Source organism: Triticum aestivum, chromosome 4B (assembly GCF_018294505.1).
Source record: "Triticum aestivum cultivar Chinese Spring chromosome 4B, IWGSC CS RefSeq v2.1, whole genome shotgun sequence".
Taxonomy (NCBI): Eukaryota; Viridiplantae; Streptophyta; class Magnoliopsida; order Poales; family Poaceae; genus Triticum; species Triticum aestivum.
The window spans coordinates 239,212,817-239,239,867 of record NC_057804.1 but is presented as its reverse complement, the minus strand read 5'-3'; the positions used below and the strand labels follow the sequence as shown (position 1 = coordinate 239,239,867).

The 27,051-nt window shown below is 47.0% G+C and overlaps 1 long non-coding RNA gene across 4 annotated transcripts; it reads left to right on the top strand.

The window, feature by feature from the left end:
• Positions 1–18,898: 18,898 nt before the first annotated feature.
• LOC123091892 (uncharacterized) lies at positions 18,899–25,904 on the top strand. Of its 4 annotated transcripts, none has more exons than XR_006443750.1 (3): positions 18,912–19,761; positions 19,868–19,937; positions 20,091–24,070. It is a non-coding gene; the product is annotated as an uncharacterized lncRNA (long non-coding RNA). The 4 variants fall into 4 exon arrangements; XR_006443751.1 differs by having other exon boundaries at positions 18,968–19,937; positions 20,091–23,858; positions 23,965–24,070; XR_006443749.1 differs by adding an exon at positions 24,238–25,904 and having other exon boundaries at positions 18,984–19,937; positions 20,091–23,858.
• Positions 25,905–27,051: the final 1,147 nt, after the last annotated feature.

The following is a 27,051-nucleotide window of genomic DNA, read 5'->3' as shown; positions in this document are numbered from 1 at the left end:
TTCCCGGCGGCACCGGCCACCTCCGTCGGCGCCCAGCACACCAGCGTGCTCAGGAGAGCGTGCTGCATCCTCCGAGGTGCGCCACGACCGCAGGGGTGGCCGGACGCGAGCACATCATCGGCCGCAGCGGCGAGGCCGGCGGTGGTGATGGAACTCGATAGCACGGCCATGGGAAGGAGAGGGAGAAGCACGAGAGAGGCTCGCGGTGGTGGTCGAGGTGCTGTAGTGCGGTCTAGAGGGGAGGAGGAGGAATGGTGGGTGCGAATTTAGGCGGAGGCCGACGGCAAGGCCCCGGCCATGGTGGTGGATGGAGGGCGCAGGGAGAGGAGTGAGCTGGTCGAGATGATGCACAGGAGGGAGAGGGAGCGAACGGAGGCCAGAGAGGGCTCGGGGTGGCCTTTTATGGCGGGGCGATGGTGCACCGTGGACGGGGCACACAGGCGGCTGCGGCGATGGCTCTGGTGGCCAAGGGAGCAGCGAGGAGGGCTCTGCGGCGCTCGTGGGGATGGTGCACGGTGCTGGGAGGTAGAGGAGGAGCGGAGCGAGCTCGGGGCGGGACCCGTGCTTGAGCAGAGAGTGGCGGAGCTGGGCGGCGCTCTGTCCACGCGTGGGACGGGCAGGGGAGATAGAGGAAGGAGGGGGCCGGCAGAGTGCCGTGTTGCAGACACCGAGGTGGTCCTGCTGGCGCGTGGGGGAGAGCCGAGGTCGTCGGAGACGTTGGGCAGAGAGCGGGTACAGTGCCTGGTCACACTGTAGCGCGCTCTGGAGCGTGCATTTGGCATGCCATGGCATATTATATGCCTTGTGGGCGCGGCCACTGATGTCTGGCAGCTCTAGGGGGGAGTAAAGAAGTGGGATATGGCCTTGGATGCCCTGGGGCGCCACTGGAGTGAGGAGGGAAGTTGAGGGAGAGAGAGAAGTTGCTGTCCAGGGAGGTAAATGGGGGTGTTTCACCCCTTAATCATTGAGCAATGGCCAGGGGAGGGTTACTGGAGGTAGGAGGTGACCTGGGGCAGTTGTGGTAAAAACATAGGGTCATGGAGATTAGTGGAAGTGGTCAAAAATGGAATTTTGCTAAAGTGGTAGAAGGTGTTTGATGCTTGTTTGGTTAAGCAAATGAACTCCATTTGGCATGAGACTCAATAGGGTGAAATGGCACATATAATTAGGGCCTTCCACCAATTTGGAGCTTATTTGGGAAAAGTTGCCAATGCAACTTTTGTAAACCCTAGAAATTAGCAGAAATGAACTTGTGTAGATCTAGTTGAGCAAATCACTTCCCCTTGATGCACCACTTGGTGTAGTAGCCTCCTTTAGTCATGTGAACATGCTAACAAAAGTTGGGGTCAAGGAGATAAAGTTGGTAGTACAAAGTTGTTCAAATTTGATTCTGGTCAGAGAGGGTTTTGGGGCATTTTGGTGAACCAAAATGACCTGGATTGACATGAGGCTTTGCAAGGTGATCACAATATGCATTTGTGACTTGATGGATTTTCCTTGGAGTTTTATGAAAATATTTCCTGTAGAAATATTTCAAATCCTTGAAATGGGCAGAAATTGTTTTGGGAGGTTTTGTCCAATATTTTGAACATGACCATGTGTTGAAACTCTTATATATGGATAATATATGTCCTATGAGTTTCCCTAAATTTTGTCAAATATTTTTGAAGCAATAAAATAATTTTTCCCTATTAAAGACCATTTCTAGCCTTAAGAAAAAGCTTTTAAATAAAATAGGAAAATAACTTTTAAAACTATATTTTTGTGGTTTATGGGTATCTATATCTAATAGGAGTCAAATATATTTTTGGAAAGATTTTTACTGCCCTTAATTAAGTACTTGCAGTGCAAACCTCAATTCAGGGGGTTTTGAAAAAACTAATTCTTGAAAATACTATTTGGCCAAATTATTTTTGCAAGAAATTATTTTTATGTCCTATACACATGGCATGATCATTGGGAAAGGTTTTTGGATCAAGGAGAAGGAGTATAAGAGTTGGAGGATTTATTTTATTTTTAGAGCACTTGCAAACAATAGACAAAAACCAATCAAGGCAAGGTCCAAAACACTCAAAAGTTTTTGTCAAACCACACTTTATCATGATTGTTAGCTTAAGTGTAGTTCCATGAAAATCAGGGTGTGACACAAGCGTTTACACTTATCCACTTACATGCCTCAAGTCAAGTCTAGTAACAAGAACAAGAAAGATTCTTCCTCTAGTAGTAACAATAATCATGCTAAATCCAATGTTGTTGCTTCTAGTAGTTCTCTTGATTCCACAAATGATTCTCTTAGCCAAGTTACACTTGAGCAAGAAAATAGCTTATTGAAGGGAATTATAGAGAAAGGTGTTTACAAGAGCCTTGCCGGGAGTAAGCAATTCGAGGAAATTGTACGCAAGCAAGGAAGGCACCGGAAGAACCAAGGTGTTGGTTTTGAACGAAAGTTCAATGCCAATGGAGTTGCTTGGGAAGAAGATCAATACCCCACGATGAAGTTTGTTCCTCAACAAGATAAGTACGATCCTACTTCTTTCAAAGGAACACAAGCTCAAGATGATCTTCCACCACAAGACCACAAGCAAAAAGGCAAGGACAAGCTTCAAGAGGAGATTGATGCATTTGAATAAGCTCCTAAGGCCTTGGTCAAGTGGGTTCCCAAGACTACGTCAAGTTCTACTTCATCGAGTACAACTACAACTCCAAGGATTCCCATCAAGATGATGTGGATCCCGAAGAAGAAGAACTAGAGAGTTCTTGAGGGTGACTCCGCCAACATATTTCACTCATATCATTTTGGCAAGGACAACTGCAATCAACTTCCACATCTTGCACTAGTTCAAGGAGTCACAAACCCTCTTGTTGGTAAGACAAGGGACAAGGTAACCTAATGCTTTCATGGACATCATCTTGTGTGTGCATTACTCTATGTCTATGGATATCCTTGTTTGTTCCTTGAGTAACTGCTTGCAATTATGCATCTCGGTGCCACCGAGTTGTTCCACTCGGTCACACCGACAGGGTCAGGCTATATATACCCCCGGGCCAAAATTTGGAATTTTTCCAAACCTCTTTGCCCGCACACAACCTGCTCTGCCTCCTCGGGTCTCCGGATCGTCCTCCTCATTGCCAGCGACCTCCCGCCGCTGGTCTCCGCCGCCGTCAACGAGATTCAACTCTGCCGTTGCCGCCGTAGCAAATCCATCGCCGAACTAGGGTATGGATTTGAAACCTTGTGTTATTCCTCACTCCGATTCCTAGCACATTGCATTGCCATGTATATTGCCACGATTGAGATCTTCCTATCCAATGAAAACACTCCGTAGAAAAGTTTTGGATTGAAAATTTAGGGTTAGGTTTCCGCTGAACTCATCTCGGACCGACCGAGTTGTAGAAATCGGTCCCACTGATTTGGCTCAAGCCAATGCACATGTGATTCTCGATCTGACCGAGAATTGCAAATCGGTGTGACCGAGTTCAGGACCTTGTGAAACCCTAGCAGTCTCGGTGCCACCGAACTGTGACTCGGTCTGACCGAGTTCACTACTTTAGGTTCCAAAAGTTGCTTCGGTATCACCGAGTTTACAAATCGGTAGCTCCGAAATGCTTTCTGTAGAAAACTAAAACTAATTTTTTGACTCAATTTTTTTTGCAAAAACCTTTGTGTTTTGTGATGCTCATCTACTCTACCTCATCTATATCTATTCACAGGGTCTGCTGTTAGAGTTTGCATCATGTCAAATCAGAGTGACAGTCAGAACAAGTCTGAGGAGCAGGTTCAGATGAGTGAGGGCACTAGTCCCTCTAGCAGCTATGAGGATGGCAGCAGGAGCACACCCAGCAACTTGCCAAAGGCAGCCACCAGGGCCAGAAAGAAGAAGACCTCAGATTCTAAGGATGAGGACTATGTGGCTGTTGAGGATGAGGCCACCTCAAAGAAGAAAGTTTTGAAGAAGGAATATGGCACAGCTTCTACCACTAAGTCAGGGATGCAGAAGAAGGCACCTGCAAGGAGAATTCCAACTTCCAAACCTAGGAAGGTTGCTATTGGTGAAACCATGAAGTTCACCATTGAGTCTGAAGTGAAGCTGCTGGCCAAGAAAAGAAGAAGAGGAGAGTCAGAACCACCACAGCCAAAGTACTTGGCAAACCCTCTATGAGGAGAGACTCTGAAGATGAAGAGGAAGAGGTTGTTGCACCAGCACCCAAAGCTAAAAAGCTGATGGGAGATGCTATAAGGTCAGGGGCTGCTCCATCCAAGCCCAAAGATGCTCCCAAGGCTGCTGCTCCAAAACCCAAGTCTGCACCCAAGAGGAACACTAGGAGTATTCAAGCTGCAGAGAAGAACAAGACCCCAGTGCCTGAAGCTGTTGAAGAAGAAGATGAAGACTCACTTATCTTGAGAAAGTTGAAGCCCAAGATTCCAAATCATAATGATGCTCACCCAGTTGCAGAAGACATGAAGCTCGGGAAGGATGCAGGACTGAGATAGTGGAGACTGACTGACCCCTATGCTGTCAGGAGAAGGACTACTGTGGACTACAGGTTCCATACTAAGGAACAACAGGATTTCTATGAGACAGTGCTGCTTGACAAGAAGCCCATAGTCTATGACATGAGATGGGTTGATTGGGAGTACATCAGGAAGAATGAAGATCATTATCCAGGAGTTTATGACAGTTTCAATTCATGTGGAGTAGTAGACTTTGTTGGGCAGAAGCTCACAAAGTGGAATGATGAGCTCATTATGCAGTTCTACTCCACAACTCATTTCTACCTAGATGGGAGGATAGTCTGGGTGTCTGAGGGTACCAGGTACCAGACAACAGTTGAGGAATGGTCTGAATTGATCAATGCTCCAAAGGAAAATGAGGATGACTTGGGTGTCTATGCCAAGAAGAAGAAAGATCACAACTCCATGGCTCATATGTACAAAGAGATCCCAGATGCTGCACTTGAGACACACAAGTTTGGATCTATACACTATCTATTGTCAGGACTGCCCACTATCAATTGGATTTTAAGGCATATACTTTGCTGCCCAAGTCAGGTGATCACGAGATGATCAGAGGCCATGCAATTAATTTGCTTCACATATTTGATGTGCCTCAGAAGTTAAAAGTCATGAGTCTGACTGTGGAAACAATCAAAAGGACTGCTGCTGATCAGAAGAGGAGTTGTGGGTATGCCCCACAGATTCAGGAGCTTATAAACTCCAAGATGGGCACTGGTACATACCTCTTGGACAAGGAACACATGCCCATCTACCCTGATTTTGAGGACAACACTGTAGTGATGGATGAGAATGAACCATCTTCTGTGCAAGCACAAGAGAAGAAGGAGAAGGTAAGGGCTGAGAAAGCTGCTAAGATGCCAACTGCTGAAGAGGCATCTCAGATTTTCCTGAAGAGCAAGTAAGATCAACTTGGCTACTTGATTGCCTCCACTCTGAGTATTGAGAAGGGATTGGCCACCCTGACCCAAAACCAGGAGAGCTTGGAGAGAATCATAGAGCAGAAGTTCTATGCTCTTGATGTTAAAGTGACTGAGATCCAGACTGCAGTTGAGCAACTTCGGGAGGATGTGGAGGAGAAGAAGGGCAAGTCAACTACTGATGCATTTTCTAGAGTGCCCAGAGGACAGAGATCTGCTGCAGTGCCTGTGGCAGACACCAGAGCTACATCATCTACACCAGCTACAGCTTCAGTGCATCCATCTCCAGCACCCTCTCCACCAGCTCCAGCTACATCAACAGAAGTGTTCGTCCAAGGAGCCATCTCTACACCATCCCATGAAGACCAAGCCTGAGAGTCGATTAGCACTATGCATTTTTTATGAACTTTTTGGTAACTTGTTACCAAAGGGGGAGAAAATGTATAGATCATAGGCTTCGAGAGAGAGTGTTGCTTTTGTTCGCTCTTGTCTTTTTGGTGGTTGGACTTTGTTACTTGCTTGTTTTCTTAATACCCTATGCCTTTTGTGAGATACTTGGATGATCATGTGTTTGATCATATGCTACCTTAATGCTTGGTGATGAGTGCATGTGTTTGATTATTATCATTTTGAGCGCTCCACCAAGATGTATAGGACATGGAAGAGTAACCCTTGATTCTAACTCTTTGTGCATTTGCAGTCCAAAGCAAATTTTAAATAATGCACAAATTTATGGGGAGCTCTTACTTTTCACATACTTCTCAAAGCGACAATGTTTTTCAATGTTATTATCATTTGTCGAAGCTTTGATCTATATGTTGTCATCAATTACCAAAAAGGGGGAGATTGAAAGTGCAACTATCCCTCGGTGGTTTTGGTAATTCCTAACAACATATATATCATTGAGCTAATGCTACTTCAAGATAAATATTTCAGGAAAGCTCAATGATTGGCATGGCATGGATGAGAAAAGTGGATCCCTCAAAATACTAAGGACAAAAGGATTGGCTCAAGCTCAAAGCACAAGACTCTACATTTTCTATTTTAGTGATCCAAACTCACATTGAGTCTATAGGAAAAGCCAATACTACCAAGGAGGGATGAGGTGTTGCTTAATGGCTTTCTTGCTCAAAATGCTTTGTGATATGCTCCAAAAGCCCTCAACTAATTTCTCACATCCACATATCACCTAAACCAAAAGTTCAACTCGGCCCCACCGATTCTTCCTATCCGGCGCCACCGAGTTTGGATGTCATAGCCACTGCCACAAACCCTAGGCAAATCGGTCTCACCGATAGGGATCTCGGTCTCACCGAGATGGGGTTGTAATCTCGCTGTTTCCATTCGTAACGTTTTGGTCTTACCGAGAAGAGCGAATCGGTCCAACCGAGATTACAATGCAAACTCTCTGTTTCCTTTTCATAATGTTTTGGTCTTACCGAGATGAGCGAATCGGTCCCACCGAGTTTGCCTGACCAACCCTCTGTGTGTCCATTACCAAAATCGGTCCCACCGAATTTGTGTAATCGATCTCACCGATATTACGTTATGCCCTAACCCTAATCATATCGGTCCTACCGAGTTGCATGTCGGTCCCATCGAAAATCCTAACGGTCACATCATTTGCTAAATTGGTCCGACCGAGTTTCTCAATTCAGTCCCACCGAGATTGGTAAGTTGTGTGTAACGGTTAGATTTTGTGTGTAGGCTATATATACCCCTCCACCCACTCTTCATTCGTGGAGAGAGCCATCAGAACATGCCTACACTTCCAACATACATTTTCTGAGAGAGAACCACCTACTCATGTGTTGAGACCAAGATATTCCATTCCTACCATATGAATCTTGATCTCTAGCCTTCCCCAAGTTGCTTTCCACTCAAGTCTTCTTTCCACCAAATCCAAATCCTGTGAGAGAGAGTTGAGTGTTGGGGAGACTATCATTTGAAGCACAAGAGCAAGGAGTTCATCATCAACACACCATTTGTTACTTCTTGGAGAGTGGTGTCTCCTAGATTGGCTATGTGTCACTTGGGAGCCTCTGACAAGATTGTGGAGTTGAACCAAGGAGTTTGTAAGGGCAAGGAGATCACCTACTTTGTGAAGATCTACCCCTAGTGAGGCAAGTCCTTCGTGGGCGACGGCCATGGTGGGATAGACAAGGTTGCTTCTTCGTGGACCCTTCGTGGGTGGAGCCCTCCGTGGACTCGTGCAGCCGTTACCCTTCGTGGGTTGAAGTCTCCATCAACGTGGATGTACGATGGCACCACCTATCGGAACCACGACAAAAACATCCATGTCTCCTATTGCGTTTGCACTCTCCAAACCCTTCCCTTTACATTCTTGCAAGTTGCATGCTTTACTTTCCGCTGCTCATATACTCTTTGCATGCTTGCTTGAATTGTGTTAAGATTGCTTGAACGTTGCTAAAATCTATCAAGAACTAAAATTGGGAAAAGGATAGACTTTTATTTGGTCAAGTAGTCTAATCACCCCCCTCTAGACATACTTTCGTTCCTACACCTTTTCTTTCCACGCCCAATCCTTCCCTTCCCCTACCTCGAGTTCCAACACCCAAGGTTCAGTCTAAGCGCTCCGGACCTTCAACCATGTCTGGATCCAACCTTCAAGGCCGGTGGATGGCCTCTTCCGTCACAGAGGAGGACATCAAGAAGCTTAGGGAGGCTAGGTATCTGACCCTCGAAATCCTTCATAGGCTACCTGCTCAAGGGCAGGTTATCCCCACTCCCGAACCCAACGAGAGTGTTGTATTCGTTTCCCACTTCCTCCGAGGGCTAGGCTTTAGTCTTGATCCCTTCGTTAGAGGGCTCATGTTCTATTACGGGCTAGATTTCCATGATCTAGCTCCAGATTCCTTCCTTCACATCTCGTCGTTTATCGTCGTGTGTGCGGCCTTCCTCCGCATTACCCCACACTTCGGCTTATGGCTCAAGACCTTCAATGTGAAGCCGAAATGATCGACGGGCGACACGCGGAGTGCGGAGGCGCTATAATAAGCAAAGGTGCCGACGCCTTATGGCCAAAGGGTTCCTTCCCAGAGGTGTCCGACCTATGGCAACGGGAGTGTTTTTACATCACAGCACCCCGAGGTACAAAGCGGGCAGCCGCCCCAGCCTTCCGCTCTGCCCCTCCACCCCAACTGGCCTCATGGGTCAACAAAGGGCTGGACTGGGGGCCAGCTAATGACGTGCTGACATCGCAAAGCCGCATCCGAGATCTCCTCAAGAGGGACCAGTCTCGTCATAGTAATTCAAGGAATGTTAGTTCGTCGGGTCCTGCCATGCCAACGTCGATCTCTCCGTATGTGGGAGTTCAACCCGGAAGGACCGCAAACCATTCAACACTTCTTCGGCATGACGCTCGAAGGGATGTATAAATTATTATTCGGATCACGAATAAAGTGTCCGGACACCACCGAGGATGCGGGTCTCAACTGCAATCGTCCAGATACCCAAGTAAGTAGCTCCACGACTGAACATGTTGTCATTATATTTGTCACAACATTATTCTGAAAAACTACCCTCGGCTAGGACTGGATAAGAAAGGCGGAGAGGATCAGGTGTTCGGCCCCTCTTCCCGAAGGCTCGCCGGATCCTGTACTAACCAGGATGTTGGCTCGCGCACCTTATCAAGTGCCATCAGGAGAAGACGAGGGGAGGAATAGAGAAGCCAAAAGCGGGCTTCATACGTTACACATCCGTCCCGGGGGAATTAGTGCCTCCGCGTCGGAGGATGATCGGGGAGGTGAATCTAGAATCCCCTCTCCCCACGGGAAGAAAAGGACCGCCCCTGAAGACTTGGAAACGGGGGTTTCCAAACAAGGGAAGAAACCTTCACCAGGGGGGCCTGCCCTGGAGGGCATCCTTAGCGCACACCGCCCATAAGGGGGCCAGCCGTCAACCGGGCTGTAAGTGAACAAAGGCACATTAGTAAATATGCCCTACTCTTTTCCTGAGAATAACAACCGAGACATATGTTTTGCTCTCCGGCTCATAGTCCTTCTCAACAATGTACGTCCTCGGGGGATCTTCTTTCGGAGATGATGGAGAGCGAAATGCCTCCTCTTGCTTCCCCGCCTCATGAGACGGACGACCCTGAGGTGTCGTCGCGGAGGACTTCTCCTGATCCGCAAAGGCCAAAAGGTAACTCTTCGGCCGCCCGAAGTCCGGAGTTCTCGGATCCTAAGGAGACCAATAGAAAAAGCCCGGGATTGTCCGGTCTACAACCGGACACATTGATAGGTCTTCTGGAGCAAGCGACTATCTCAGAGGCACATCGTACCTTAATGGGCACGGTGGTTGAGAGGATTTCATCCGCAAAAAGCGGGTTGAATGGAGCTTTTACGAGCCTGCTAAGAGGCTTTGAGGTACGCAAAGGAATATATATATTTTTGACTGTACCGCAAATGCAAGGTGTGCTTTGTATAGATAGTAGCCCCTGAGACTCTGGTTGCCGTCCAGATGCGGTGAGCAGAGGAACATAGTCTCAGGTAATGATAGCGTTGCTTTCGTGCGCAGGCGGCTGCAGATCCGGCGGCTGACCGAACTGCTGAATTTGCTGAATTGAGGCGGCAACTTGACGTGGCGGATGTGGATATCACGCTTGTTAACAAGCGGCTTGACGAGGCAGAGGGTATGTATACGGGTGGTCAACAAATATTAAGAAGAGCATGATGCTAGTATTTATAGTATGCTTTGACAGCAAATGGAGTTGCCGCCGTGGAGACCCTTCGGGCAGAACTTGCCCGAGCCAAGGAGCAAGCCAGGAGAAGTGATGCGGCCGCCCTGAAGGCAGCTGAAGAATTAAAGGCCGAACAGGCTGCGCATCGCCGAAGTGAGGATAAAATGGCCAACATGGCTATTGAGCTACAAAATGCCGCCAGCCGATATGAGCTTCTCAAAAGGGAAAACCAAACAAAACGGCTGACCTAGAGAAAGCCTTGCAAGCAGCAAAGGAAACTCGCTCTGAAATCAGAGCGGCGCGGGAGGAGCTTTGGCAAGCCGGTGATATCGCAGCAAGGAAGCCCTTTTTATTGCGGACGAAGTTCGGCGATCCGAAATATGCCCCTCTTGATCAATTGTGGATCTCTACAGATGCATACTTGGATTTAGCAAAGAGTGCTGCTGATGCGACAGAGTATTTCAAGGATCGGAAAGATCATGAGGTGGAAAGATTGTTCTGGTCATAGTTTAGTGCTCCAAAGCGTTCGCTGCTGTTGAATGAGCAAATGGCCGAGTGGGCCGAGCTTCATAGGTTGTCCGGGCTTCCCATGAAGGTTGTCGTGGATCATCTGTGGCCGAAGGAACCAAGCCCATGTAGTTATTTTTGTTTGGTGCAGTAATTTCTTCGTGTTGTGCCGCATATCAACGCTGTTAAGAGGTCGGCGTGCATAGAGGGTGCGCGAATGGCTCTTGCTCATGTTAAGACGTATTGGGCAAAGATGGAGGCCACCGCTGTTGCAACCGGGGGTCCGCCCGGGGGCCAGGACTCGCCCGAGCACTATTTTGAGGAAGTCTTAGAGGGTGCCCGTTTAATAGAGGCTCAGTGCTCAAAGAGTACCATATTCCAGTGACATGTATCTTGATTGTAAAAACAATGCTTTTTTCATAATAAAGGCTATATTTATACTTTTGCCCATGAAGTATTGTAGTGCCTCCTGTGCGGCCCTTATGTATATCTGTATATAACCTGAAAGTTTGCAGTCATCAGCTTCAGCCCCCTCGCATATAATGCGGGGGTGTTCGGCAAAGCGCGTAGTCACACTTGATCCAACGTCTTGGTCCATTAAGGAGGTGGTGGCGCGGCGAACGAGGCAATCGGACTATATAGCTTTAACACTTTCACTTAGCCATAGGAGTTTGACGGTGGGGTTACTATATATCCCCTGGTATATTTGCGTTCATCCGAATATGGTGCACGTACATACGTGACCAGGAAACCAGTCCTTCGTTAATGCGGAGGAATCGCGAAGATTCCGCTGAGTCATCGAGTGGTTGACCAGTCTCTCGCTTTATCATGACAGTCAGTTTTCGGCTTTCTCTACTGAGGTGCTCATCCAGATGAACCAGGGCACAATCGTAGTAGTTATCCCGATGCCACCTTAGCCGATAGAGCGGAACGTAAGGTAGCAAAACACGGGAGCCGGGAAAAACCAACTATTGACCAAAGACATGATTCAGAGCTGATGCATATAAGGCCAAACTCGTGACGCCGAACACTCCCGAAGGTATTCGGACTTTACAACATATACTGGGCGGAGTACCGCCCTCGATAATTAGCCCTGAATTTCCAGGTACGTGCATTAATCTGGCATGACGAAAGAGCTTGCCAATAACGCCAGTATCCCTCTTGGTTGTTTTAAGTACCTGGAGGGTGTGAGGCAACAAGAGACAATAAAAAAAGGTTTACACAGGGTCTTAATCTAAAAAGAAACCTTTGAACGGGGCCCTGCTGCACGTCTGCGCCTTTGTCTCCATTGTGCCATATCCTGGAAGGGTGTAGCACGATGGTCATCTGTAAAAAAAAGAAAAACCCAGGTGAAAGAATCTGGTGTGACCGTGCGAAAAGTTGGTTATTCTTAAGGAACCATGAGAATTCAATCTATTGTGTATTAATAGGGTCGAGCCGAACTATGGACCCTTTTACATGCGGGCAGCCCCTAGCCCCACATATGGGGGCGTATCCGTCGACCAAGCTCAGGTTTATCTGGGCTGCTACGACTCGTGGTGCACTAGACACGTCTAACCGTGTTCGCGGTCTCAACTACCAATCATTTATTTGGGTTGGAGAGGCCGTTCAGTGGTTTGGCTGCTAGAGCTGCCACATATTCTTCCGCACACAAGGAACGCTCTGTATTTCCACTCATTGTGATGACGCCACATGGACCGGGCATCTTAAGTTTAAGATAAACGTAATGCGGTACTGATTGAAACGAGCAAAGGCCGTTCTTCCGAGTAGTGCGTGATAGCCGCTTCGGAATGGAGCGATGTCGAAGATTAGTTCTTCGCTTCGAAAGTTGTCGGGAGAACCGAATACAACCTCTAATGTTAGAGAGCCCATACAGCGGGCCTCTACGCCTGGTATTACTCCTTTAAAGGTAGTATTGCTTTGTCTAATTCTTGACGGGTCTATCCCGATCTTGCGGACAGTGTCCTGATATATCAGATTAAGACTACTGTCGCCGTCCATGAGGACTCGGGTGAGATGGTATCCGTCAATTATTGGGTCGAGCACCAAGGCAGCCGAACCTCCATGCCGGATACTAGTCGGATGATTCCTGCGATCGAAAGTGATCGGGCAGGCTGGCCATGGGTTGAATTTGGGACCGACGGGCTCTACATCGTATATGTCTCGGAGTGTGTGTTTGCGCTTCCTCTTTGGTATGCGGGTGATGTAGCTCATGTTCACTGTTTTGACCTCCGGTGGAAATTTTTTCTGTACCCCCGTGTTCGGCTGGCGAGGTTCGTCCTCGTCTTCACTTGGCGGCTCCCTCCCCTTGTGCTCGGCGTTTAGCTTGCCGGCCTGCTTAAATACCCAACACTCTCTGTTGGTGTGGTTTGCAGGTTTCTCGGGGGTGCCATGAATCTGACAGGATCTGTCTAGAATCTTATTTAGGCTAGATGGTCCATCTCTGCTGCCTTTAAATGGCTTTTTCCGTTGACCAGGCTGAGAGCCCCTGAATCCGGTGTTTACCACTGTGTTTTCTGGGCTGTCTTCATTATTTTGATGCTTGTTTTTATTGCCTCGCGGCTTCGCATTGCCATACCTGATTTCGGATGTGCCTGGGTTGCTGGTGCCGCTACGGGCCAACCAACTGTCCTCACCCGTGCAAAAGTGGGTCATGAGAGTTGTTAGGGCTGCCATTGTCCTTGGCTTTTCCTGGCCGAGGTGTCTGGCGAGCCATTCGTCCCGGACACTGTGTTTGAAAGTTGTTAAGCTTCGGCATCCGGACAGTCGACAATTTGGTTCTTCTTGGTGAGGAATCTGTTCCAAAGCTTGTGAGCTGACTCTCCGGGCTGTTGAATTATATGACTTAAATCATCTACATCCAGAGGTCGGACAAAGGTCCCTTGAAAATTAGCCCTGAAAGCGTCGTTGAGTTCCCCCCAACTTCTAATTGAGTTTTCGGCGAGGCTTTTCAACCAGTGCCGAGCTGGTCCTTTCAGTTTGAGGGGCAGATATTTGATGGCTTGAAGATCGTCTCTGCGAGCCATATGGATGTGAAGAATGAAGTCCTCAATCCAGACTGCAGGGTCTGTGGTTCCGTCGTATGCCTCGATGTTTACGGGTTTAAACCCCTCTGGAAATTCATGATCCAGCACCTCATCGGTGAAGCATAGGGGGTGTGCGGCACCCCTGTATTTGGATGTGTCATGGCATGAGCCTGACGGATGTAGTGTTCAGTGTTGATTCCGAGCTGCTATTTGATCAGTAGAGTCGGCTTGGTGTCCGTGATCCTGCGTAGGAGCATGCTTCCTAGATCCATAGATGGACCTGGCCATACCGACTTTTTTGTCCAGGTGCTCACATAGATCGTGTGCTGACTTGTGTGCAGCATCATTAGCCGCTCTGTCTCGGCCACGGGGTGGTCGATCCGGTAGATCGGCCGCATTGTTCTTCGGCGGGATGGGCGCGACGGCCTCGTTGTCGAATTCGGGCAGCAGCTTGCGTTTTGGGTAGCTCTTTGTGTGGCGATCGCCACCGTATTTTTTGTCGGTGTCGAGCACTTTGTTCCATCTGTGGTTGAGCGTATCTTGCGTGGCCTTAAGCCTTTGCTTTTGCTTCTTCAAGCTCCTCGCGATGGCGATAAGCCTTTTGTGGAGGTTCTCTTGTTCCAAGTGCTTTTCCGGGATGATGAGTGCATCGTCGTCCGGACTGTTCTCCTCTCCGGAGACAAGTTTATAAGTTTTATCTTCGGCATCGCTGTGATCGGACAGCAGCCCCGGACTATGTTCGCCGTCCCCTGGCTCATCCTGCTCCATCGCTGGGTCCATGGGGTCGTCGTTACCCTTGGGGTCGTCCGGGGTATTATTCTTTCTTGTGCCATTATCGCTGTTTTTGCTATGGCGGGATTTAGAGCGGTGCCGCTAACGTCGGTGCTTTGGTTGCTTCTCCAGAGGATTATCCTCCGTTGCATCCTTCTGTTCCTCACCGTTGTTTTCTTTGGGTGTGTCCACCATGTATATATCATATGATGAGGTGGCTGTCCAGCACCCTGTGGGCGGTGGTTCCTGTTCTTCTCCGGCATCGTCATTCATACCGTCGATGTCTTTGGAGTCGAAATCAAGCATGTCGGTTGAGTCGTCGATAGTGGCTATTAAGTGGGTGGTGGGTGGGAAACGAATTTCTTCATCGTCCACTTCCCACTCAAGCCGGACATAGTTCGGCCAAGAGTCTCCTGACAGGGAGAGGGATTTCAATGAATTTAGCATGTCGCCCAAGGGCGAGTGCTGAAAGATATCCGCGGAGGTAAACTCCATGATCGGTGCCGAATCAGGTTCGATAGGCACGGATGTGCGCGGTTCGGAGCCTGTGGCCGGAGACGAGTCCGAGGGTCCGATGACACAGACCTCATTGGGGGCGAAGTCTGTGTTCGGCTCTATCGCTGATGAGTGTGTGGCCTCCGTGGCGGGGTCTATCCACCCGTCCTCGGATGGCATGATCCGCTCCGGATCTAAGGCCAGGGCAGCTGCAGGTGCGTTCTCCTGAACACCGTCCGATGGCAGATCTAAGTCATGCTCATCGTGACTGTATGACGCACCTGTCATGGGCTCGAATCCGTCGAAGATCATGTCTCCGCGGATGTCGGTAGTGTAGTTCAAGCTTCCAAACCTGACCTGATGGCCAGGGGCGTAGCTATCGATCTGCTCCAGATGGCCAAGCAAGTTGGCCCGCAGTGCGAAGCCGCCATATACGAAGATCTGTCCGAGAAGGAAAACCTCACCCTGGATCGCATCATTGTGGATGATTGAAGGAGCCATCAAGCCTTATGGTGACGACACAGTGGAACTCTCAATGAAAGCACCAATGTCGGTGTCAAAATCGGCGGATCTCGGGTAGGGGGTCCCGAATTGTGCGTCTAGGGCTAATGGTAACAGGAGGCGGGAGACACAATGTTTACCCTGGTTCGACCCTCTCTATGGAGGTAATACCCTACTTCCTGCTTGATTGATCTTGATGATATGAGTATTACAAGAGTTGATCTACCACGAGATCGTAGAGGCTAAACCCTAGAAGCTAGCCTATGATTATGATTGTTCTTGTCCTACGGACTAAACCCTCCGGTTTATATAAACACCGGAGGGGGCTAGGGTTACACAAGGTCAGTTACAGAGAAGGAAATCTACATATCCGAATTGCCAAGCTTGCCTTCCACGCAAAGGAGAGTCCCACCCGGACACGGGACGAAGTCTTCAATCTTGTATCTTCATAGTCCAATAGTCCGGCACAAGTACATAGTCCGGCTGTCCGAGGACCCCATAATCCAGGACTCCCTCAGTCATCACTTCCCAATATGCTCATAATTTGCACGTGTTCAATGACTTTGAACTGTAGGTACTTGACATACTCCAAGATTGTGCTGACAAAGTTTTTGTGGGAGTGCAAGAAGACAAGCATTTGGGGGTTGACCAATAGTTTGTGGTTGTGTTCCCAGCATATCTCCTTTACAACAAGTGTTCCATCATTTTTCGTCTTTAGCCTCATTTTAGCCCCGCAGTTAGTCCTGGTTGTGGTCTTGTTCCGCTACCTATTTTGCATCTGAAACCTTCGATTCATAGACTCCATAGCACGTGCCATAAAGGTCGACTTTGTTGTTAACCTTGGAGCCTTCCCTGACAGCAAAACCCGTGTGCTTTGCATATACGTTGTAGAAGTTCTTTGCTTCTTTGAAAGTTTTAAAGCGCATCTCTAGCCGTGGCAGAATGTAAGCTTCAATGTTAGGGGTTGCATGCAAAAGTGAGCAAACAAAACACGGTGATGAAAATGTTAGATGGGGTGGTCACAGTACTAGGGTATGGACTGTGCTTCTATGTTTTTTCTGAATGGATGCTTACATGTGTATAGCTATATGCTGCATCCTGTGTTTTCTGTTCACCCTGGCGTATCGGCGCGGGTGGTGTCACCCTCGGCACATGCAACAATGCATCTCTTGGAGGGAGCAATGTTGAAGAAGCTCTCCATCTCTCATTGTATGGTTGTCTTCGCTCAGATTCGTAATGAGGATGCTCCTGAATATATGGCTCATATCTTCTACTTTGCACCCTGCTAGAGTGGCGAACATTCCTGTCTCTTTGGCCTGGTCTTCCCGTCACAACCGCTTTTGTGCAGCACAGATGATTGATGTTGATGGAGCGACTGGTGGAAGCCTGGGTGTCCTTGCTTTTCTGCATGCTCTAGGAAAGGAAAATATTTGCTCTTGGCGACATTCTGGACCTTGTTGCACCCCAGCAGTGGCAAAGCTTGTATTCCCAGTAAGCGATGTTTGCTGCAGAGAAGAACCATTCCGTGCTTGTGCTGATTCTGGTGTAGCTTGAAATCTGCTTGTATTGTTGAAGTATCCGGGGGCCATTTCTGGTGTTACCCAACCAGGCAGTGCATCATATCTACTTGGCTCATCGAACCCTCCCTGCGTGTGCCACCTTGCATGTTTCTACAACGACATTCAATACTTATGGGATTAATCTTTTCTGCCTTTTCTCCTATACATGATATGGGTAAGATGTCATGTACCGAAGGTAACGTATAAGTTGAACTTGCAATGTTGGGCTTTATTAAACTTTGCTGTCTAATTCTATCTGATGTACTTTCAGTCGAATTGATGGATGGACATGTTCAACACTGATGTACTGTTTTTAACACTGATGCATCACTTATGCACAATTTTTTTATATCGTTTTTACCTATAACTGATGGATGAACATTTGGTGCACTGCTTGTAAACTGAACATTGAACTTGGGAACAATAGGCATTAATATAAAATTGATGCAAGTCTTTTTTGTTTTTCCTCTAGAACTTATGCACCTACATTAGAAGTACTCCTAGTTTCTGTATCATTGAACTTACTATGTAACAAGTGTTTTTTTTTCAACAACAGTCTTTTACTCATTTGAACTGAGCCCATTACATGTCATGTACTAGTAGTAATCACAACATACAACTTGCAGTGGTACTTGAACCTTATATAAACTGTTGAAGCTACTTTGGGATGATGCATAACTTTATGTTTTTGACTAGAACTAAAGCAAGCACATTATAGGTACTGACAGTAACCTCGAACATCCAAATTGTGTGTCAAGTGGCAGGGGTGTAATGAACTGATGCAAGCATTTTGCAATGTACAACCATCTTCTGTATCATAGGACATGTGCTACTGATGCAGCACACGTTGTACTGATGAACCTAATAGAGTAACATATATAAGGAGCATAGTGTGTGCAATTTTCAAATCAAATCTTTAGCGTAGTAGGACTGATGAACTGACACAAACATGGTATTTTTCTTCAGGAAAACCTAGATCTAAATACATTTTTTGAACTGGTCGTTTGTGTTTCAGAAGCAATAAGGCAGATTGAATTTTGAGGAAAAATCGTGTGGGAAGCACACATCACCTACAGTGGCATGTTCTTGCATCCGACGTCTTCTTCTTCCTCTCATCGGTGGCGTACTGGCATAATCTTGGAAGGCAACGCCGTTGATGCAGGCAAAGAGCTTGGGGAGACGGCGGCGCTCTTGCTTCTGGTGGAGCTCCGGGAAGGCAACGACTGGTGACGGGGATCAGGGATCCATCGAAGGAGCTCCGTCGAGGGGGAGGCTGGTGGCGGGGATCACGACCCCGTCAAAGGAGCTCCGGTGAGGGGAGAGGCGGGAGGCAAGGATCACGGCCCCGGCGAAGGAGCTCCGACGAGGGGGAGGCGGGAGGCGTGGATCACAGCCCCGGCGAAGGAGCTCCGGCGAGGGGTGGAGGCAGGGGGCGTGGATCACGGCCCCATCATTGCTTTGCCAGCGAGGAAGGAGATGACGGCGGTGGATCTGTCGGCGGCCAGTCATGGTGCCGCGGGCTCCCTCGCTCTGTCTTACGCCGTCGCTCGCTCGTCCACGACGGCTGCCTCCGGCGTAAGGAGGTGGGTTAGGTTCGAGGTGGGTCGGGGAGTTTCTGCGGTGTAGGCGCGTCGCGCCCTTATAGGGCCGAGGGGTAACAGAACGTTATTCTGTTACTAGTAACGGAATAGTCCAGCCTTATATCTTTTTCTTTCCCTAATAATAAAGCATGGGTTGAGTTTGTCGGGTTCACCGTTGCGGTGTTTTTGCAAAACACACCCTGTGCTTTTGGGTAATTAACCCACAGTCCACGATTATAAGTGAATAACGTTTCGTTCAGCATGTTTTTTAGAAAAACACCTCATATTTTACATCATCAGCCCGTAGTCCATCAACATCTCTTTCCTCCTGAGTCAGGTTCCGAGCGAGATGGTGTCGTGATGCAGACAACGCTGGGCGCAACGGCGGCGATCTCTGGCCAGATCCGGTCGAGGAGTCAAGGCAGGGGCCGGATCCTATTCAGGGGACGGCATGGAGGCGATCTACGAGGCGGAGGAGGAGGTGAGGAGGCGGGGTTTGAACTCCGAGTTCATGGCGGCGGCGTTCCTTGCCGGTTCCGACCGAGATGGGGAGCTCCGGCGGAGTCTCTCCACATGGCGGTTTTATAAAATCATCCCTGTTGTTTTAGGTAATTAACCCGCGGTACTAATTTAAGTGGTCAGCAGTGAAAAAACATTTTGTTTGTGAGCTTGGCTGATGCACAGGGGAGGAGATTTGTAAAAAGAAATAGACCAGCACGGGCTCTCGTCCACGATACCTACAGGCACGGTGCCGCCGCCGCCGCCCCCACGTGCGGTCGCGCGGCCAATGTTCTTCCCCGACCCATTGCAATTCTGTCTCCTTCCCTTCTCCATCTGCACCAATCTTCTCCTGCGCCACCCTGAGCCTTCTTGGGCTCCAACCTCCTGCAATCTTCAAGCCCGCCGGCACCCAATCCGCCTACAATCTTCAAGCCCGCCGGCACCAAAAGCAACCAGCGGTCGATTCGACTGATCCCCACTAGGAATCCATGGGATTTGAGGTGGATTTCCTAGGAGAGCGAGTAGGAAGGGTGATGGTGGGGTTCATGCGGAAGATGAAGAAGCTGAAGGTGATCCACGGCCCGCGAAGCCGAGCCACCACGGGCCTCTTCCCCTGCCGTTCCGCCGCCATGCCGGGACGGCGTACTGGGCCTTGCCGGACGCCGAGGACAAGCGAGTCAAGGGCGGTGTGTGTGCCTAAAACTCTTTTCTCGCTGTACAATTTCTCCATATCGATTCTTCCATACGGTGTGGGCTGCCTCGGCGTAGACGGTGACTGGCTCGAGTCCGCAGGACAAGCACAGAGTGACCAGCGGCGATAACTATGCTCGGGCAGATAGATTCCGCCGCGGCGGAGTTCGAGGTATGTAATGTATCCTTGCTTGATTCATATTCATGATACATGCATGCCGTGACATATTGATTATTGGTCGATCTGACTCTTTGTGCCATGCTAATTAAATCATTGATTGTTACATTGTTCTGATATGATTTGCATGGCTGGGTGATGCAATAGATACGAACAGGAGAATAGTAGCTGTGATGACTCAACAAGATGGAAGTGTGGGAGTGGGACAAGGGATGAGTGCAATCGGCTCAGGTAAGCTCCTCATGTACACCGTCAGGCATCAGTTCTAGTCGCGCCCGAAGCTTCCAATCTCGCCGCTCCACTTAGTTTGCCGAAACATTGTCGGCATGTGCTCCATCCAAGGTACGCCATCGTCCAATTCTATCATCAGTTTTGAACTTTGAACTAATGACTAATGGGTCGGAGTTGCCAGGGCTGAAAGTTCAAGGAAGATTCAGCTTACATCTGAATTCCTTTGTATTGCCTACAATGTTATAGCTTAAATTCTGCTAATAAATTTCTATCAATGATGTTCCAAACAATTTCTTAGAGATGGGTTGTGCACAAGGGTGCACATTGTAGATCTGTTAACTTAAGATTTGAATAATGAGATATGTTCATATGCTTTGCTCACTATTATTCCTAATTTACTCTGGACATAAAGACCAAAGTTTATTGCTTTTGTTCAGTCGAATGCTACTTGATCAGTACTTAACCAAGATTGGCAGCCATTATAGCTGGTGTTGAACTCAGCTATACACACTGAATGTTACAATATGCCAGAATAAACACATTAGAATCTTTTTATTTATATTCATACTATTTTCTCAAGATTGCTCTGCCGTTGCTAATTTTGATGTTCTGCTATACTAGTATTGCATATAGAGAGAGATCAGAGAGGAGAGCAGCAGCCCGCTGCTGCAATTTTGTTCATGCTGCTACTTGGTTACTACACATCTATACAGAGAACACAGAGAAGGCTGCTGCTTGCTGATTACAATTGCTTCATGTTATGTGCATATCCTTATGTATGCTGCTGCTAGGTACCCATGATCATGGTGACAAGGAATCGATACTGCAACGGTAGGGATCTGGTGGCCATCGAGTGGCAGCCGCTACGTACATACGTAACTCCAACGAGTCATGGTGAGGAGACTTTGATCTTTATATGTTAGATTCAGTGGCGAATCTAGCAGGACATTGAAGGGTAGGCTTAAAACAGTCTAATTAGCAAATGCATTGCAATTATTGCATGTAAACCACCAGAATATACTGCTCAAGTAGTATGTTTAGCTTAAATAGGATTTTGAAGGGTAGGCTTAAGCCTATTGAAGCCTCCTTAGTGGAATCACCACTGGTTAGATTCATAGTGGATATACGTTACTACATGTAGGCCCCATACGCCAAACGAGTTCCTCCATTAGTTTATGTTAGCTTGTGAGCTTTCTTCATCTCCACTGTACACAGATTGGTCATGCATGATGCATCCATGGCTTAGGATAAAAAATGATCGTTTCCATCCAAATGTTATTCATTTATTATTATTTTCCAAATCAATTGAGGAGAACATATAAAGAAAAAATAATTACTCGTCTGTTTTAAGAGACGAAATAAAGCGAAAAAGAAATTTCTCTGAAGGATCTCTAGGGAGATTTTGCACATGAAGTTAAGGTTTGGTACATTCAATCTCCAAAAGATATGGTGAGATATCTGAATTATGTTTTGTCTTCACAGACTAATATGACACTTTACTTGGCTATTTTACCAATTTGTTGTTGTAGCTAATAGTGTTGATGTATATCCCATTGTAGAGCATTCATTTGTAAATAATGATTCTAAGACCTTTGTTTGTGTTCCTGTCGTTATCATTAAGCTTGCCTCATATAATTGTTAGCACTGCAATCAGATAGAATATTAAATATTTGTTGCGATCAGAATCATTTGCAATGATGTCTGATTCGATTTATCTACCAAAGTTTACCAGCCAGATTGCACATGTACTCAAGTTTACTAGCCATACCTACCAAAGTTTTCTTGGTTGACTGATTGACCATATTTATTAGCTGCCCACCTAAATTTATAGTGCCTTAGGACATCATCAACTTACAGTAAAAATAATGCAATGGGCTTATATTATCCTTCGAGTGATCATAGATGTTCAAAATGATATTTGTTACCACCATGAGTAGTACTCTGCAAAGCATATACGACATCTGTTTACTGCAGTATTTTGCAACCAAAGCCCCTATCTATATCATTCTAGCGCTTCTCAAAAAAATGTTGGAGATAAATATCAGAAAAGGTTAATACCCAAAAGCCCTTTTGTTATCTCGAACTTTTCAGTCTTCATCTTCTCTGGTGGCTTCACATTAAAAAAGTATTATTTGGTGGCTTTGTAAGATTTTCCTTTATGCAAATTAGATTGCTTAATAGCATTCATATTTCAAATTCATTGATATGAATAAGCATGTATAGAACACGAAATGTAGTTGATACACACGAGCCATACAACGTTAGATATGATTCTTACCTAAATCCAAGGAATGACTGTTAAGTTATTCATGATCTGGAATGTTATCCATGTGAATGTTTATTTTCCAATCTGCTGTAAAGCTAGGAAATTGGTTGGCAATAGTTTTTCTGTCAAGGTTCTTCTGTTTAGATTCTAACTGATATGTAAGGGGATACCGATGAATCAAATATTTAGATTTTTTATTTTTTTGAGATTTTGAACTTCAGGGGTGGGGGTGTCTTCAGTCATGCTTATTGGATTAGGATCTAGGACCGTGAGCTATATTTCCCTAATAATCCCTAATAATGAAGCACGGATTGACTCCCGTCGGGTTCACCGTCGTGACATATTTATGCTAAACCCCCTATATTTTTACTGTAATCAACCCGCAGTCCTATTGTTCCAGTTAACCCGAATCGGCATGGGCGAGAAAAAAAGCCCGACCCGGAAGCCCACGACCTTACCTCCCAATCCCATCTCTACCAACAGTGTGTCGCCGTCGCGCGCCGCCACCACCGGCCCTCGCCCCTCCGCCGTGCACCGCCACTGCCGGCCAACACCGCGCGTCCACCCCTACCCGACGTGCCTTCATCCCTGCGGTTTTCCACCACCGGCGACAATCAAAGCCGGCTCCGCACCTTCCCCAACTCATCTTTCCCCTCCTCTGCCGCTGCCGCTCTCCATCGGCCGACCAACGCCCTCGAGTCAGCGCCGACTCCTCCATCCGGTTCCTGCTCGATCTCCTCCAGGTCCAGATCATCCACAATCTCAAGCGACGGGAGAGGAGCCTCTGCGTGCTTCTTGTCGGACGACAGCGCAGCCGTGCGCCCCTGACGCCGCTCTTGCACGTGAGGAGATGCTACATGCGGCTCGGCCGCTCCAACCCTAGGGTCGACGCCGTGGTCATCGTCAAGATCCCCTTCTCCTCTGTCGGTCATCTTCTCCTCCCCGGCAGACGTCGTCGCCTTCGAGGACGAGGACGATGGTGGTGGTTGCGCACTTCGCGTTGGTGGATTACACCACTACCCCCAGGTTGGGATTGGTGCGCGGGCGTCGACATCTGCGTGCCCGAGATCATCGGAGCTGCATCAGGCTAGCGCACATCCTCCGCTACACCCCGACGCTAGATGTATCGACCTCATCCCCTTGCCGCAGGAGATAAAGGGCCGCCTGGACTGGGATACTAGCGAGATGGAGGGCAACTTCAGCACCAACTAGAGAGCAAAGGAGGTGGTCGTGCTCTACATGATGTCCGACGACCTTAACGGCCAGTTCTTCGCCGAGAAAATGGGCTACCACGAGATGGTCCTGCTCCGCCCCCAGGGCGCCGCTGAGGTGGTCGTTCATTGGCGTGGGCTACCGACTTTGATAATAATGAGATTTCATCCCCTGCGTCAGCTCATCGGCGGAGTTCTTCTCTACAGGTAATTACAAAAGCTTGAGCCTTTGTGTCTTTCTACTATTCTGCCGTACAAATATAATTGCAGATTTACAGTTGCATCATTAATTTGATCAACACTTGCATGTTAGGTCAGTTTCATTTTGAGACCTTGGATGTTTCTCTTGTGAAACCATATCCGGGTATGTACAACCAAGATATTGGATCAGAATGCACATTGACTAGTTATGTGTTGAACATCAGAGACAATACAAAATCGAGTCCATTACATCTCAGATTGTTGTCTGGTTTATTTTGGATAAATTGACATCATCCTGGTATTTATACAAAGAAGGATAAATTAACCTTATCCAGGTTCGCATGAGTATTTATATTTATCTCAGATTGTTCACATTTAACTCCAGGTAGCAGAAAATCATGCAGCACACACGTTCAATTAGCCACCTACTTATGCTTGCATATCTTTCTACGGAGTACTGCGCATCCTGATTTGCGTCTACTTGAGGAGCTGATGCACAGATCATGTCGATTTGGTCACCATTGAGTAGTTGGAGAGCTACCTTAAGACACACGATGTACCAATGGTAGTCATATATATCTCATGACAGGGCTTTCCTAGATCAGTGTTGTATAAAGATATGGCCACTGAATTTGGCGTGTCTGCCTCTTTGTTTTCCGAATAATGTGAGAACTTCTAGCCTTCTAGAACAAGCATAGTAGCTTATTTAACTTTGTCTAATAAATATCCTATATGGTCAATCTAGGATGAAAGTGTATTTATTACTCCCTCCGTCCCATAATGTAAGACGTTTTTTGATACTACACTAGTATCGTGTAGTATCAAAAAACGTCTTGCATTATGGGACGGAGGGAATAACTTGGATAATCTAGGTTGCAGACTTGCAGTGTATCTTTGGTGTCTCTTTCACTTTTAGTATCTATCACATTGATATTGGCAGCTCTCCATTGTAATCTGTCTGTACTACTTTTACCTTTTTTTGCTTCTGACCTATTGCTCTGCTCCAGACCACAACTCTTGAATTGGACTTTTCAAACATTTGACAAACATTAAGGAATTCATTCTTTGCATCTCAAGATGATCCGGTACAGAAATTTTCTGTCTCTGCGGTACAATGATCTTAATAGATCAGTAACCTATATGAGAAACAATATGCTTGTTATTTTGATTATCATGATGATCGTCACTTTGTCAGGTACCAATGTATCTTATGAACGTTGTATGTTTGTTATTTTGTTAGTATTTTATATATTCTTGAACTTTATTATTCCTGACTACGATACATATAAATTCACTAGGTACAAAAATAGTAGTCTTGAAAATTTTGAGCACGTTGTTGCCTGGGTTGATGATTAGCTGAACAACTTTGTTGCCGCTGCTTTAAACTGTGCCATTGACCTCCCTCGGGGACTGTGATCCCACGACGCCGTGACTGGCCGCCGCCGAATCCATCGCCGGGGTCGTGATCCTCGCATCCCGTCTCCCCCTTGTCGGAGCACCTTCGACGGGGCCGTGATCCCCGCCACCAGCCTCCCCCTTGCTAGAGCTCCTTTGACGGATCTGTGATCCCCGCCACCGGTCGCTGCCTCCCCGGAGCTCCACAAGAATCTGGAGCACCGCCGTCTCCCCAAGCTCCTTGCCTGCATCAATGAATCCGCTCTCCAAGATTACGCCAGTACGCCGCCGACGAGAGGAAGATGTTAGATGCAAGAACATGCCACTTCAGGTGATGTGTGCTTCCCACACGAATTTTCCTCAAAATTCAATCTGCCTGATTGCTTCCGAAGCACAAACGATCAGTTCAAAAAATGTATTCAGATCTGGGTTTGCCTGAAGAAAAATACCACGTTTGTGTCAGTTCATCAGTCTTACTACGCTAAAATTTGATTTAAAAATTGCACACACTATGCTCTTTATATATGTTACACTATTAAGTTCATTAGTACAGCGTGTACTACATCAGTAGCACATGTCCTATGATACAGAAGCTGATTGTACATTGCAAAATGCTTGCATCAGTTCATTACATCCCTGCCACTTGACACACAATTTGGATGTTCGAGGTTACTATCAGTACCCATAATGTGCTTGCTTTAGTTCCAGTCAAAAAACATAAAGTTATGCATCAGTCCGAAGTAGCTTCAACAGTTTTTATAAGGTTCAAGTACCACCGCAAGTTGTATGTTGTGATTACTACTAGTACATGTCATGTAGTTGGGTCAGTTCAAATGAGTAAAAGACTGTTGTTGAAAAAAAACACTTGTTACACAGTAAGTTCAATGATACAGAAACTAGGAGTACTTCTAATGTAGGTGCATAAGTTCTACAGGAAAAACAAAAAAGACTTGCATCAGTTTTATATTAATGCCTATTGTTCCCAAGTTCAATGTTCAGTTTACAAGCAGTGCACCAAATGTTCATGCATCAGTTATAGGTAAAAAAAGATAAAAAAATTGTGCATAACTGATGCATCACTGCTAAAAATAGTACATCAGTGTTGAACATGTCCATCCATCAATTCGACTGAAAGTACATCAGATAAAAATAGACAACAAAGTTTAATAACGCCCAACATTGCAAGTTCAACTTATACGTTACCTTCAGTACTTGATATGTTATCCATATCATGTATAGGAGAAAAGGCAGAAAAGATTAATCCCAAAACCGTTGAATGTCATTGAAAAAACATGCAAGGCGGCACACACAGGGAGGGTTTGATGAGCCAAGCAGATATGAGGCATCACCTGGTTGGCTAACACCAAAAATAGCCCCCGAATACTTCAACAATATAGGCAGATTTCAAGCTACACCAGAATCATCACAAGCACGGACTGGTTCTTCTTTGCAGCAAACATCGCTTATTGGGAATACAAGCTTTGCCGTTGCTGGCGTGCAACAAGGTCCAGAATGTCCCCAATAACAAATATTTTCCTTTCCTGGCGCACGCAGAAAAGCAAGGACACCCAGGCTTCCACCAGTTGCTCCATCAATATCAATCATCCGTGCTGCGCAAAAGCGGTTGTGACGGGAAGACCATGCCAAAGAGATAGGAATGTTCGCCACTCTAGCAGGGTGCAAAGTAGAAGATATGAGCCATATATTCAGGAGCATCCTCATTACGAATCTGAGTAAAGACAGTCGTACAATGAGAGACGGAGAGCTTCATCAACATTGCTCCCTTCAAGAGATGCGTTGCTGC